General features: G+C 52.5%; 1 protein-coding gene and 1 long non-coding RNA gene across 2 annotated transcripts in view; one reads left to right on the top strand and one right to left on the bottom strand.

The window, feature by feature from the left end:
- Positions 1-14,578, top strand: part of LOC140642220 (uncharacterized) — a 91,159-nt gene that overhangs the window by 60,168 nt on the left and 16,413 nt on the right. The window lies entirely within an intron of this gene.
- On the bottom strand, positions 9,653-13,681 carry LOC140600446 (uncharacterized). The gene is made up of 3 exons (XR_012003721.1): positions 13,287-13,681; positions 11,887-12,515; positions 9,653-11,407 (listed from the first exon to the last, which is right to left on the bottom strand). It is a non-coding gene; the product is annotated as an uncharacterized lncRNA (long non-coding RNA).

Below are 14,578 nucleotides of genomic sequence, written 5' to 3'. Positions count from 1 at the left end.
AACCTAGCCTTCTTGTTAAACCAAAGTGCCTGGGGTGAAGAATATGACTTCATCGATTTGTGTTAAGTCCCCATCGATTCGTGTTAGTTTTTGCCCACTATTGCTTTTGTATTATCGGTTCAAATGTCAATTAAATGAGAACTGCACAGTCTTGGTATTGGGCACCCAGGTGGCTCAGTGGTTGAGCGTCTGCCTTCGGCTTGGGTCGTGACCCCCGGGTCCTGGGATCGAGTCCCGCGTCGGGCACCCTGCATGGAGCCTGCTTCTCCCTCTGCCTGTGTCTCTGCCTCTCTCTGTGTCTCTCATGAATAAATAAATAAAATCTTTTTTAAAAAAAGTCTTGGTATTATAATAAAAATGTTGATTACCTGTTGGGTCTCACCGGAAGGGTCTTCAGGATCCCCAGTTTTTTGAGAGCCACTGATGGATGTGTGTGATCATGAGCAATAATAGCTTGTGACTTTGAACACCTCGGTAATCCCTTGGCCTCAGTTTGCTCAGCGGCTAAGGGGAGCCCGGCTGGGGCCAGCTCTGAGTTTCTACACACAGTCACACCTGTTTACCCGTCCTTGAAGCCATTTCTCCCCCGTGGTACTGCTCTCTCCTCCCTCTCATGTCTCCTTTCCCCTCCATCTCCCCCTCAACCTACCTCCTGCAGGTGGGATCCTCCTTGTTGCTTCCGTCCTCCCTTGCTCCCTGTGTTATTTTGTCCCCTCCTTGATCTTTAACCATCACCCGTAGGCTGACAGCTCCCGAATCGCTGTCTTCCGTCCAGATGTCTGTCCTGGGCTCCAGTGCTACGATTGCAGCTGCCCTTGGGACCTGTCCACCTGTATGCCCTCCAGGCATGTCAAAGTCAACGTGTCTAAGCTGATTTCCTCATCTTCCCCAACACGTTGCCTCCTCTTCCAGAATAGCCAGTCTTGGTTAATCTGTCCTCTACCCACTGCCTAAGCCACAAGCCCAGGAGCCCTCCTTCCTTATCTGATCTCCTCGCGTCCCTCAGGTAAAATCACTCAAGCCTATCCGTGCTGCCTCCCAAATATTTTCCCGTCTCTTTCTGTTCTCCAGTCTGGCCACCACTGCCTCCGGTCAGGCCCTCGTCACTCCCTAACCAAACTATCGCAAGAGCCTTCTCCCTGGCCCCCGGCTCCCCTTCCCCATTTGTAATCCGCAGCCCTGGCTGGAAACCGCAAGATTAGCTTCTCACGGCCTTGTTGTTGTTGTTGTTTTGTTTCCTGTTAAATACATACTGACAACTTGTCCTGGCGGCACGGTGTGGGGTGCTGGGGATCGGGAGCACGGTGTGGGGTGCTGGGATCGGGAGCACAATGGACGTGGGCCCTGGCCTCCAGCGCTTGGGGCGGGGGGGCAGGAAAAGTTCCCGGCGCAGGGAATCCAGGCTGCGGGATGGGAAGCAGGGAGGGTGCTTGGGAGCCCCTGGGAGCCCGCGCTGAGTCCCCGAGGGGGTAGGGGTGGGGGTCGGGGGCACTTCCTGGAGGAAGCGCACTGTGGGACTACGCACCCCGGGGAGGGGGGGCAGGAGCGGTGGGAACGTGCTAGTGGGGAGGCCTCGTCTGCCACTGCCGGGTTGGGTCCCTTGCTGAGCAGCCTGTGTGGCCGCACCGACCGCTCCCCTGTACGGAGTCTGAGTCCGAGGGGCTTGCTTTCTTTTTTTTTTTAAATATTTTATTTATTTATTCATCGGAGACCCAGAGAGAGAGAGAGAGAGAGAGAGGGGCAGAGACACAGGCTGAGGGAGAGGCGTGGGACTCGATCCCGGGACCCCGGGGTCACGCCCTGGGCCCAAGGCGACGCCCCACCCCTGAGCCCGCCAGGCGCCCCCAAGTCTGAGGTACTTTGAGTCGTTCCCCGAACTGGCCGGTCCCTCACGGCTGCAGGCCTTTGCACGTGCAGCTCCTCGTGCGCTCGCGCCCTCTGAATCACCAGGGTCCGTTGAGTCAGGAGCCGACCCTGACCCCTCCCGCGTAGACTTCGCGGCTGCCGCCCTCCTCGTGCTCCCCGCCTGGGCGCACACGTGGGCCCCTGTGCCCGCGACCCGTCCCGAGAGCCCGTCCCGTGCCCTGGCTCTGGCTCCTCCCTGCCGCTGTGGAATTCCGGCCCTCGCTTAGCCCCCACGCCCTGTGGGCCCTCTGGGCGGCCCCAGGCTGCCTGGCTCCTGGGTGCTGGTGATGACGTTGGCCTCGCCCTCCGCTCGGGCGCCCTTTGCCCCGCCGCACCCGGCACCGGCACCTGCACGGGCACCGGCACGCCCGCCTGCTGGGAGCCCGTCGGGCTGGGCTGCTCGCACCCCCGCTGCCTCGCAGAGCCTGGGGCTTCGCCCCACGTCACAGCTACTACCTCGGCTCCCCACTCCTCCCTGTCTCCGCTGAGCCAAGCTCTGGCGCCGGCGGCTCATCGCGCTTGCTCCTGCCTTGGGAAGGCGTCTTCCTGGCAGGTCTCGAGCCTTCGCGCCACTGCATCCCCGGGGTGTGCCCACCGGTGGGCTCGGCTCCAGCCTGCGGGGGAAATGCGCGTGTACTTACATATTTAACACAGCGGATTGCACAGCGGTACTGAGTAGAGCTGCGGCGTTAAAACAGAAAGGCCGCTTAGGAATACATAAGGGAGGGGCAGTTGGGGGGCTCAGCCAGTCAAGTGTCTGCCTTTGGCTCAGTCCTGACCCCGGGGTCCCGGATCAAGCCCCGCATCCGGCTCCCTGCTCAGTGGGGAGCCTGCTTCTCCCTCTGCACCTGCTCGTGCTCCTTCTCTCTCTCTCTCTCTCTCCCCCTCACTCATTCTCTCAAATAAGTAAAAAAAAATATATATATTTATTTATAAATAAATAAAATCTTTAGTATATATTATATATAAATATATAAATATATATTAATATTTATTATATACATAATATATATTTATATTTATAAATATGTAATATATAAATCTTTAAAATATATACATTATATATATATATTTTTTTAAGATTTTATTTATTCATGAGAGACACACAGAGAGAGGCAGAGACACAGGCCGAGGGAGAAGCAGGCTCCACGCAGGGAGCCTGACATGGGACTCGACCCCGGGTCCCCAGGATCACACCCTGGGCTGATAGCGGCACTAACTGGCTGGGCCACCTGGGCAGCCCATACGTAAAATATTTTTTAAAGGGGATGCCCAGGTGGCTCAGCGGTTTAGCGCCTGCCTTTGGCCCAGGGCGCGACCCTGGAGACCCGGGATCAAGTCTCACGTCGGGCTCCCGGCATGGAGCCGGCTTCTCCCTCCTCCTGTGTCTCTGCCTCTCTCTCTCTCTGTCTATAATAAATAAATAAATGAATAAATGAATGAACAAATAAATAAATAAATCTTAAAAAAAAATACACGAAAAGGTAAATCTCTCCTGCTAGCCCCTCTCCCTCTTGAAGGCTCACCCTACTTGTAGTCACTGTTAAGTCCTCGGTGGGAACGTTCAGACTTTGTACTCCGCATCTCCGCGTGTGTGCGGCTGGCGCAGTATTTGAGAAGCTGATCTCTTTCTTCCCCTTCGATTTTCCCCTTTCCCACTCTCACAGTCTTGGAGCTCACTTGCTCCTGGACTAGCTCCCCAGATTAGAAAACGGAATCAAGTTTCGGGTGTCTCTGGGCTTTGCGTGCCAAAAGCTTACGCACTTGGGAGAACGGGAGGGTTTGTGGAATCGCTCATTGAAGAAAAGGAGTCTCTCGCACAGACTGAAGAAGACGGAAGGATTTCAGGCGGCGTGATGAGGCCCCCAGCCCTCGGCAGAGCTCCCGTCGGAGACCGGGAAAGGCCTGTGGTCTCCGGAGTCCCACCTCGCCTACAGCAGACCCCTGGGCAGCAGGAGGAGGAGCCCGGGGAGCGGTGGCCGCAGGGTGGGACCAAGCTGGGGGACACAGGGAGCCGGCTGCGAGATCCCTGGCTGCCCGTGGGTGGCAGAGGGGCTCTTAGACGCGGGCCCCGCCGGCTTCGCAGACCTGCTCTGTTCGGAGATCCCAGACGTACCTGGAGCAAGCTTCCTGTGGGCACAGTGGAAGCTCACCGTGAACATCCAGTGGACTTCTAGGAACTAAAGCTTGGTTTTCTATGCAGATAAAGACATGTGTCTATTTCTGTAGAGTTCTTTTTACATACAAATAATCCCAAATTATATATACTTACCTGCAACGTGTTCGGTTCTTTATTTAGCAATTTGATCTTATTAAGTGAGTTCTGTTATTTAAGTAGATCTGTGTCAACTTCATTTCTTTTAATGATGCCCAGTACTCTCTAGAATAGATGTGCCACATGCTGGGCACCAGTAACCAGTTGATTGGCATAAATTTCCAAGTTTTTAGCTCTATTACCAGCTAAGGGCACAACGAACATCACGATGGCTAACATTTGTTGACCACAGACATTCTTCTTCGCGTGTAGGAAGTCACATAGCCCTTGGAATAGTCCAACGACATAGGCCTTATTATCGCCCCTGCCTCACGGACGATGGAATTAGGTCACACGGAGGTGAGTAACTTTTCTATACTCACATACCCGGTAGGTGGTAGGTCTGGGATTTGAACCAGGCAGTGAGGTCCCAAGCCTGCAACCACAGGCACCTGTGCTAACACAGCTGTCGGATACATTCCTAGTGACTCCTGGGTCAAGTTAAGTGCATGTTAAGCTTTAAATGGTCAGGAGGTTATTTTTTGAAAAGAGGAGTGTGTTTTCTGAGAACAAAGGGGCTGCGGAGGCTCCTGTGCCCTCAGGCCTTACGGGGTGAGGGCATTTTCTCCGGGGTGGCTAAGACTTTAGGTCTGAGTCCTATCTGGCTTCCTCCCCTCTGGGATCTGCAGGGCTCTCTCTAATTAAGGCCACAGACCCAAGCTGCCGGAGAAGTCAGCTCCTGCCCTGCCTTTCCTCTGTGGCCTCTTAGTTCCTCAGGGGTGAGGTCCCTCCCAACGAGAGCGGGCCCCAGTGTCCCATTGCACCTGCAGGGAGAGAAAACGGCAGCCACCTGGGGACGCAGAACTGGCCTGTTCAGCCCCCCACCTGCAGCTCCCACATCAGGCCCCACGGGGCCTTCTTGTGGGACGTCCAGGCCTGCTCAGAGTGTGGCATAGCTTCTCCCTAACACTGCTTTGTTTTTTTTAAGTCACCTCTACCCCTAATGTGGGGCTTGGATTCATGACCCCGAGATCAAGAGTCAGGTGCTCTAGGGGTCCCTGGGTGGTTCAGTAGGTTGAGTGTCCAACTCTTAATTTGGGCTCACGTCATGATCTCAGGGTCACGAGTCTGAGCCCCACAACGGACTGTGTTGGGCGTGGACCCTGCTTAGGATTCTCTCTCTGCGACCCCCGCCCCCCGCCCCCAAACAGAAGAGTCTGTGCTCTACTGACTGAGGCAGCTGGGTGCCCCATGACACTGGCTTTTATAGGACCCTGTCTGTGGCTCTGAAAGGGGCCAATTTGCCCCAACCCCACTAGCAGGGGACAATTAGCAATGTTTGGGATTTTTTTGGTTGTCACAAAATGGGCATGTGGGAGGGTTAAGGGAATACTAGTGGCAAATAGGTAGGGAGAGGCCGGGGATGCTGCTAGACGTCCCGCGGCGCTCACCAGAGTGATCTAGTCCCGCCTGTGGTAGTGTCGCGGCCGAGAAACCCTCAGCCACAGAAGGGCACCGGCGCCAGCATACACGTGTCACCGTGTGACTCCTTCTGTGAACAGTGGCAGACGCTTGTGTCTTGCTGGCTTGTAGCCTGCAGCTATTCTAAGTGCTTTATATCCGTTAACTCACTAAATCCTCACTGGAAGTCGGAGGCAGGATCCCTGTTACCCCATTTTGCCGATGAGGAGGCCGAGGCAAGGGGCCGTAAGCTCCCAGCCCAGGCTCCCCACGGCCCCTCACTCGCCCCGAGGTTGTAGGAGGCACAGCAGGAGGCACAGCGGGAGGCACAGCGGGACCTCTCCCCGTCCCGCCTCCTGCAACCTCGGGAGCACCAGGGGTTGCTTGTATTCATACAGGGAGGGGACAAAGCAATCCCTTGTGCTTTTCTCCCGGATTCTAACTCTCCCATTTCTGACGCCTTTTGTATTGTTTTTCTCCAGGCGATTTAACCAAAGTGAGTACTGGTTAGAGAGCTTATGGGCCACCCGACAGTTAACTTAGTGAATCTGCATAACACCCGGAGTCCTGCCTGCGGCGACCTGTCTCCCAGGGCTCTTTCAGTCTCTTGGCCCGTAGGCTGGACTGCGTGGGCAGCAGGTTTGCCTACATTCGAGAACGAGAGCGCGCTGGTCCCTCGGGAGCCCAAGGAGCAGCGGGGAGTCAGACGTGGGAACCAGGGACGCAGGACTCCTGAACAGGCCCACAGTTTTGATGACGGGGGTGCTTTTCCAAAGGAGGCCTCCCACAGCCAGGGCGGGAAGTTGTAAATGGGGTGCAGGTGGCGGAAGAGGTGGGAAGGGACCTGTTGGATCAAAGCCAGCTTCGCACTAGAGGAAACACCTATTGGTTCCTTAATTACAGGATGCCACGGGACTGGCTTTGCCTCTGGGTGTGGGCGCAGTAACCTGGGCTTTAAACAAACAGCCCCGTCACTCAGCAGTAATGAGCAGCAACAGAAAGCATCTCCGGTGGGACAGGATGGACAGGTGGCCCACAACACGCAGCCTCGGTGCCACACCTGGGGAGCAGAGGTGATAGGTCCTGTCTTGGGCCGTTTACGAAGAATCTGCTGTGTCCTAGGCACTGTAGGACACCGGCCTACCGCGGTCTAGAGAATTGAGGAGACAAGGTTACGTTTGAAAAGTTAAGCAGCGGCGTAAGCAACCCCACACGTGTTACCTGTAAGGGAAGGAGATGCTGAGTCGAACGAGGACCCCGGGCAGGGATTCCCCAGCAGGCAGATGGGGGGGGGGGGCGTATCACACCGCCGTGTCTCTCTCTCTCTCTTTTTTTTTTTTAAGTTTTTATTTATTTATTCATTCATGATAGACACAGAGAGGAGAGAGAGGTAGAGACACAGGCAGAGGGAGAAACAGGCTCCATGCAGGGAGCCTGACGTGGGACTCGATTCCGGGACCCTGGGGTCACGCCCTGGGCCAAAAGCAGGTGCTAAACCGCTGAGCCACCCAGGGATCCCCCCGCCGTGTCTCTCTTAAAATGGGGAGCACAAAGAACAAACAAGAAAGTAAGAAACCACACTAATAATACTAGTCAGAGGTATGTACTATTGCTATTTTGGTTACATGCCTGAAGATCTTTTTTCTGTGTGTATGTCATGCATGTGCACGCATGCACTCCACGACGTAGACGGGCTCCGATCATACGTGCTGTTCTGTGACTTGCTTTTCATACTTAGCAATACGTTGTACACGATGGTCCTTGACAATAAATAAACTTCCCCTGGGTCTGTAGTATTTCCCTGTGTACCTACCATGACTTAACTAATCCCTTAGTGTCCCCTTCGGTTACTAACAGTTAGGGCTTATACATGATTCTTTCTGGACATCTTATTTGTATCCTTAGGATACAAGACTTCAAGACTTTGAAGTAGAATTGTTAGATCAAAAAATATGCACACTTTGAACAATTTTCATATTCCCCAATCGCCTTCCAGAAAGGATATACCAACTTAGACTCTTAACCGCCAGCCCTATGAGAACATCTCTTTGACTATATCTTTCCCAATATTAGATATTGCTTTTTTAAAAATTGAAAATTTGATAAGCAAAAATAGTATTTCATTGTTGCTATTATATTTTATTTATTTATTTATTTATTTATTTATTTATTTATTTATTTATTTATTTATAGATTTTATTTATTTATTCATGAGAGACATACACAGAGAGAGGCAGAGACCAGGCAAAGGGAGAAGCAGGCTCCCTGCAGGGAGCCGAACGTGGAACTCGATCCCGGGACCCAGAATCACGCCCTGGGTGGAAGGTGGTGCCAAACCCCTAAGTCCCCCGGGCTGCCCATTCTGCTTTTTTTTAATTTTTGTTTTTTTTTTCTGCTTTTTTTTTAAATTGTTTTTTTATTACTTGGATTCTTTTTTTACAGGCCAATTAGTTATTGGTAATTCTCTTTAGAAGAATTGATTATGTGCTTTATTTAGTTTTCTATTTGGTATGTTCTTTTTTTCATTTCGTTTGTGCAGTATTTCATTATTTAGTGTGGCTTATTCTTTTTTTGTCCTTTTGCTTTAAAAGAGAACTTGATACATATTCAAGCTATTAAGTCTTTGCCTTTTTTATATAACAAATATTTATTATTTATTTATTTATTTAATTTATTCATTCATGATAGAGAGAGAGAGAGGCGAGACACAGGAGGAGGGAGAAGCAGGCTCCATGCAGGGAGCCCGACGCAGGACTCGATCCTGGGACTCCAGGATCACGCCCTGGGCCAAAGGCAGGTGCCAAACCGCTGAGCCACCCAGGGATCCCCTATAACAAATATTTTATCCTAGATTGTCATTTGCCATTTAGGTTTGTTTGCTATTTAAGCATTCACAAAGGTAAAATGTGCATGCAATCAAGGTGGTCTTTATAGGCTTTCTAAACCACTGGGCCAGTGTGGCGGTGACGAGGAACCGAGAGGCCCATGGGCGGTCCTCGAGCTGGTAACGGTGGCGGGAGGAGGCCTCCAGTCAGGGCCAGGCCGGAGAGGATCAAGCCGGCAGATTGATGCAGGATGGAGAGGTGGCCAAGAAGTGGTAAGCTTCCAGGTGAGGAAGGAGGAAGGCATGGGAGGAGCTGGGTGGCTCAGGGGTACTGACCTGGGCGGGAGACGGAGCAGGTGGAGAGAGCCAGAATCTGGAATACGTGAGAGCTGGGGTGGGGGACGGGCAGGGACGGTCACAGTTCTCCGTGGGGTTGCTGATGGAGGTTCCTGGGGCCGAAGACTCCTTGGTATTTGGATCTCTAGGCTAAGCATGTCTCTGCCTTTGTGTCAGGCTTACAAGGGTTTTGTTTTGTTATGTTCCACTTACTCTACGCAGAATCCACTCCTGGGCCATACGTTTCCGTTTCTTCGGTTTCTTCTGGAATATCTTTTTCTTCTGTGCAGCCTGGTGTAGGAGCAATCAGCTCCTTTTCAGTAAGGATCGTCTCGACGTGGCAGGGAGAGCTCGTGATTGGGTTAATCTGACCATGAGCCCTGTGAGTTCTACGCCGCATCCTGGGGCCTTTGTTCACCTGGATGTGCTCAGTGACCAGAGGATCTACACGTAAACCCTTAAGTTCTGCATTACGATCCGCATTTTTAAGCACGTGCAGTAAAAATTCACCACTCTTCTTGGGCCACCGACCCTGTGCCCAGCCCGCTGCTTGGCCTGGGCCCACCTCCCAACTCAACACTGTAGCGATGGAATGGCGCACACGGCTGCTGCAAAGTGACATCTTCCAGATACTTGGTGGCGTTTCAGATATGCGTGTCCTTGATGGCCCGGGCAGCTTCACGCGTGTTCTTAAAGTGGACGTGAAGATTTGAACCTATTTATTTCTTGATTTTGTAGGGTTTTCTGGGTCAAGTGAATAGTGAACCATTTTCAGAGGTTTTCACCTTAGGCCGCTTAGGGGAAGAGCTAGAAAGCTTTTCTCTGCTGCTAAATTATATATTTATACAAATTCTCAATACTTAAATGGTTGGTTTATTTATTTATTTATTTATTTATTTATTTATTTATTTATTTATTTAAAAATGGTTTATTTTTTTAATGTTTTTATTTATTTATTCATGAGAGACACACATAGAGAGAGAGAGGCAGAGACACAGGCAGAGGGAGAAGCAGGCTCCATGCGGGGAGCCCGACGTGGGACTCGATCCTGGGACTCCAGAATCACTCCCGGGGCCAAAGGCAGCACTAAACTGCTGAGCCACCCAGGGACACCAAATGGTTTCTTTTTTTAAAGAAATTTACATTTAATTCTTAATCTAGGTGGAATTTGTCATATTTTGGTGAATTGTAAGAGTTAAGGATTAAATTCTTTTTTCCTACTAACTAATGACTAAGATATCCGTCCTTAGCCTCAAGGTCTGACATGCTGACTCCGTCTTGCAGGACTTTTCCCCGTATGCCTGGGTCTGCTCTGGGTGTGCTCTAGGCCTCTCTGGTCTTTTCCAGGGAATTGTCTGTTGTACACCAGTTCCTTCTGTTTTGATCACATTTTCTCCAAATGTATCTTAATGGGCGCTAGTGTGAGGTATATGTCGTCGGACTCTTTCTCCGAGTTTTCTTTGGTCTTTTAAGGTCGACTTCAAAATCAAGGTGCCACGTCCTCTCCCTTGGACTGCATAGTGGAGCTGGAAACATGGGAGATCCCAGTGGAGTCCTTTGCATTCATAAGCACCAAACATACCGGGACCCAGACTTCATGGGGCTGGACTTTCTTCTTGGTGTAGAAATCACATGGCCTCTTCAAGGAAGAAGCCCCTCACTACCGCGGACCTCCACGTGGGCCATTCCACAGTCTCTGACCCAAAGACAGTCCTGTGGACCCTCAGAGCTCCTGTGTCTCTAGAATGCGTAGCCCTATGCTCCCCGCTGTCGCCCAGCCCGCCCGCGCCGGCGTTTTCCTGTCCATCTTGCAGGCAACCCTGCCTCCAGGCCGTGCCCTCTCCAAGCCTGGTCTCCTCTAAGGATTTCCCTGTGGATGAGCTCTGGGGATCTTCTCCTAATCTGTTTTTTAATGTGTTATTCCAGAAAGAATTCTTCATAATCTCCAACACTGTGATCGCTTCTTTCTAGCTTCTTCTGTGCATGCATGTTTTTACCTATTTCACATTTGCTTGGTTCTTTCTTTTCTTTTTTCTTCTTTCTTTTTATTTCCTAAGTGACTTTTTTCAGGATTTTTTTTTTTTTTTTTTTTTTTTTTACCGAGGAGTAGTGAACATACAGTGAAGTCAGAAGTCCTAAGCATCCTTCTTAGGGAATTTTTATAATGTGTCTACTCTATTGCCACCCTCCTGATCAAGATATTTCTTATGGTGTTAAGAAGCTGCGGTGGGAGATTGGATAGAGAGGGAAATCATGAGTGTGTAAGTTCGTATCTTTTTTTTTTTTTAAGATTTATTTATTTTAGAGAGAGAGCGTGCGTGCTTGTGAATGAGGAGGGGGCAGGGGCAGAGGGAGAGAGAGTCTCAAGCAGACTCCTGGCTCAGCATGTGGAACCCAGCACCCGGCTCCATTGCTCGAGCCTGAGATCATGACTTGGGTCGAAATCAAGAGTCAGATATTTCACTGACTGAACCACGCAGGTGCCCCTTCCAGCTTTTTCTGGAACGGTCTTTGGAGGGTGTTCAGGAGGGAGCAGTGGTGTAGAGAGCAGAGTGGCAAGGAGTGGAGGGTCGTGTTCTGGTCCTCCCGTCACTAGCCGTGGGACTTCTGCGCCTCAGTTTCAACAACTGTAAAATGGGAGTAGATGATAGCTCCTACCTCACAAGGTTGTCATGAAGATTACATGAGGCAGGACATGTGAGCGCACAAAAAAATGTTAATTGTTGTTTTTGTTGTTATTAATAAGAAGGAGGAGGAGGAGGGGGAGGAGGCAGTGGTTCTTAATGAAGGACACGCATCACAGCCACCTGGGGCACTTTTGCAAAATACACGTGCTCCACCTGGCCAGACCTACTGAGTCAGAGTCTCGATTTTAAATGCCTCTCCAAGTGACCTGTTGCTCATCTATGGTTAAGAACCACTGGGCTGGGGGTGGTCGTGACTGGAAGCAGGAAGACCGGTGGCTGGGCCCTGTGAAGGTGAGGGCTGGAGAGGGTCCGAGCTGCGCAGAGTCGTGGCAGAGTGGAGAGGTGGCCCGGACGTGGCGACCTTGGGTGGGGAGCAAGGAAGGAGGGGGAGGAGTCTGGGGTGACTCACGGGTGCTGACCTGGATGATGGAGTGAGCAAGTGGAGGATGAGCCAGAAACCAGAACACAGGAGGGGGCCAGGGGGCCGCGGACGGCTCGGGTTCTCCTGGGCCTGCTGCGGGAGGCTCCTGGTAGCGATGACCAGTTAGCACTGGAGCCCCTAGGCCCGCGCGGGTGTTATTTCTCGGGGAGTCATTGGTGTGAAGGAGCTGGAGGCCTGGACCTAGTGGTAAAGCAAGTGCAGGGAGCGGAGGAGGGCCAAGGACGGGCGTCCCCCCGGAAAGGCCTGCGCCCACTCTTCCTGCTCCCTTCCTACAAGGGGAGAAGCGCTTACTCCTGGGGTCGAGCCCCCTTGCTGACGGCTGCTGGGAACGGACTCACTTGAAGATGAATAATGACTGTGGGTCACTTCCTCCCAGTTCTCAAGGTTTTCCACATCCCCCGATAGAGGAGCTTATCCTCATTCTCTGGACCCCCAGGCAGCTCGCGTGGCCAGGGCCGCGTCTTATCGTCTGACGTCCCTCCGTCCTATGCGCGGCCTCCCGTCGATGGCTTCTTAGACTCTGGCTTTCTTCATTCTGTTCATATCGCCCGTTGCCCTTTGGTAAGAATTTAAGTCATTCCGCTACGTCTCCAGAGACACTTAGACCTGCAGGTTTAACAGACGTAACAGAAGCTGTTGGATTCCTGGGGGGAGGCGCCTAGAATGAGCGGAGCATTTTCTCGTTCTAGAATGTGTCTGTCCAGGGCAGCCCGGGGGGCTCAGCGGTTCAGCACCTGCCTTCGGCCCAGGGGGTCATCCTGGAGACCCAGGATCGAGTCCCGCATCGGGCTCCCTGCAGGGAGCCTGCTTTTCCCCCTGCCTGTGTCTCTGCCTCTCTCTGGGTCTCTCGTGAATAAATAAATAAAATCTTAAAAAAAAACCCAGAATGTGTCTGTCCAGTAGACGCTGCTGCTTTGGTGGGAACGTTCTGCGCCGCACCGTAGGCGGGCCACCAGCCACATGTGGCTGTCGGGGGGCCAGGATGTGGCTACTATAACTGAGGAACTGAATTTTTCATTTTAATAGTTAACTGAAAGTTAAATTTAAATTGGCAAAAGAAAAGCAGGCACTATCCCTGAGAGAGGGGGGCACCAGGCCTGACCCCCCACTCCCACCCAGGGTCACAGGTAACTTTGCAAGGGGGTGCTTGGAGGCAGACCAGCTTTCCTCCCCGGCAGCTCTAACCTCAGCCCCTAGCCTGCCCCCAGGAAGGCGGCGTCTGCAGCTCCGGCCCACAGGTCCCCCGCCTCGTCCCCCCCGCCCGTTGCCCACGTTGCCCACGCCTCTCCTTCCAGCCTTGCTGCGCCCTCCCTGCCCCTGCTCGTGCCGCAGCCCGCCCCGCTCTGTCCAAGGAGGCTTCCCGACCGACCAACCGACCTTGCCTTCCAGGTGCCGCCACCTGAGGACCTTGAAGAGTCCTGTGGACCTCTCATCAGAGGTGGGCGGTAGCAGAGACGGGTCCCGGGGAGATGAGCCGCAGGATGCGTGCGTGCTCTTCGGTTACTGCGTCCCAAACTTCCTTGACCACCGCTCCCTGTGAGAAATCTATCTCCTGTCCCAACCGCCCCACACACCGACACACAGATAAGTGAAACCGAAGCAAAAGTTTTATAAAGATAACCCCCTCGTTGTGTGCGATGCACTTGGATATCTTCTGTTCTATTTACTTTTTAAAGAAAATTGCTGGCCGTGACCCACTAAACTGATTTCGTAACCCAGTAGTGGGTCACAACCCACGGGGCGAAAAATGCAGAGTGAGATCATTGCTCGGAAGAGCTCCAAACACAGGCCAGGTGGCCCTGTCCTGACACCAGCCTCTGGGTTCCTCGGAGAGCTGGCACGTGACGGTGCCAGCGGGCGTGTGCCCTGGTGCTGGTCCGCCTGCTGGTGCCCTGCCCTCCCCGTGGGGTCTCCCTTCACCGTCCCGGGTGGTCACGCCATATAGCGGCCACGGTCACAGGTGCCGCCCCAGTGCTGGGGCAGGAGGTTGAGGCCTGTAAGGTATCGCAGGGCTGTGCCCTCATCCCTCTTGATGAAGCTCCTCGGGAGGCAAGGCCCCGGGCCTCGAGGGGCTCAGCAGCGCCGCTCCCCCGGCAGGGCCGGGACTAGCACACGGAGAAGAGCAAAGCGCGGAGTTCTGCGTCAGCATCACAGTAATAGAAACTTCCTACCAGCCAAAGGGTGGGTGATAAATATCTGGAAGGAACCTTCTGGTGGGACTGAGTCTTGAAGCCTCATCTCTCTTTGGACTTTATTTTATTTTTAAAGAATTTTTTATTTTTTATTCATGAGAGACACAGACAGAGGCAGAGAGAAAAGTAGGCTCCATGCAGGGAGCCCGACGTGGGACTCGATCCTGGGACTCCAGGATTACGCCCGGGGCCAAAGGCAGACGCTCAACCCAGCCACCCAGGCATCCCTCTCTTTGGACTTTAGCCCTAAACTGGGAGTTATTGGAAGTAGGATCTGTAGAAATAGCTCCATCAAAATCCTTGCATCTAAGCCAGGTGCTTTAGCCTTCTGAGGGCCTCCCGTCTGTTGCCCCTTACTTAGCGCACTGCTCTAATAAGAGTGGCTGTCTGACTTCTCAGCCACTTCAGATGAGAGGAAACAGCCTGGAAGGCTGGAAGGTGGGGCTGATAGGTAGTTTTTATTTATTTTACTTATTT

This window comes from Canis lupus, chromosome 11 (genome assembly GCF_048164855.1).
Source record: "Canis lupus baileyi chromosome 11, mCanLup2.hap1, whole genome shotgun sequence".
Taxonomy (NCBI): domain Eukaryota; kingdom Metazoa; phylum Chordata; class Mammalia; order Carnivora; family Canidae; genus Canis; species Canis lupus.
This window is presented reverse-complemented; position numbering and strand designations above follow the sequence as displayed.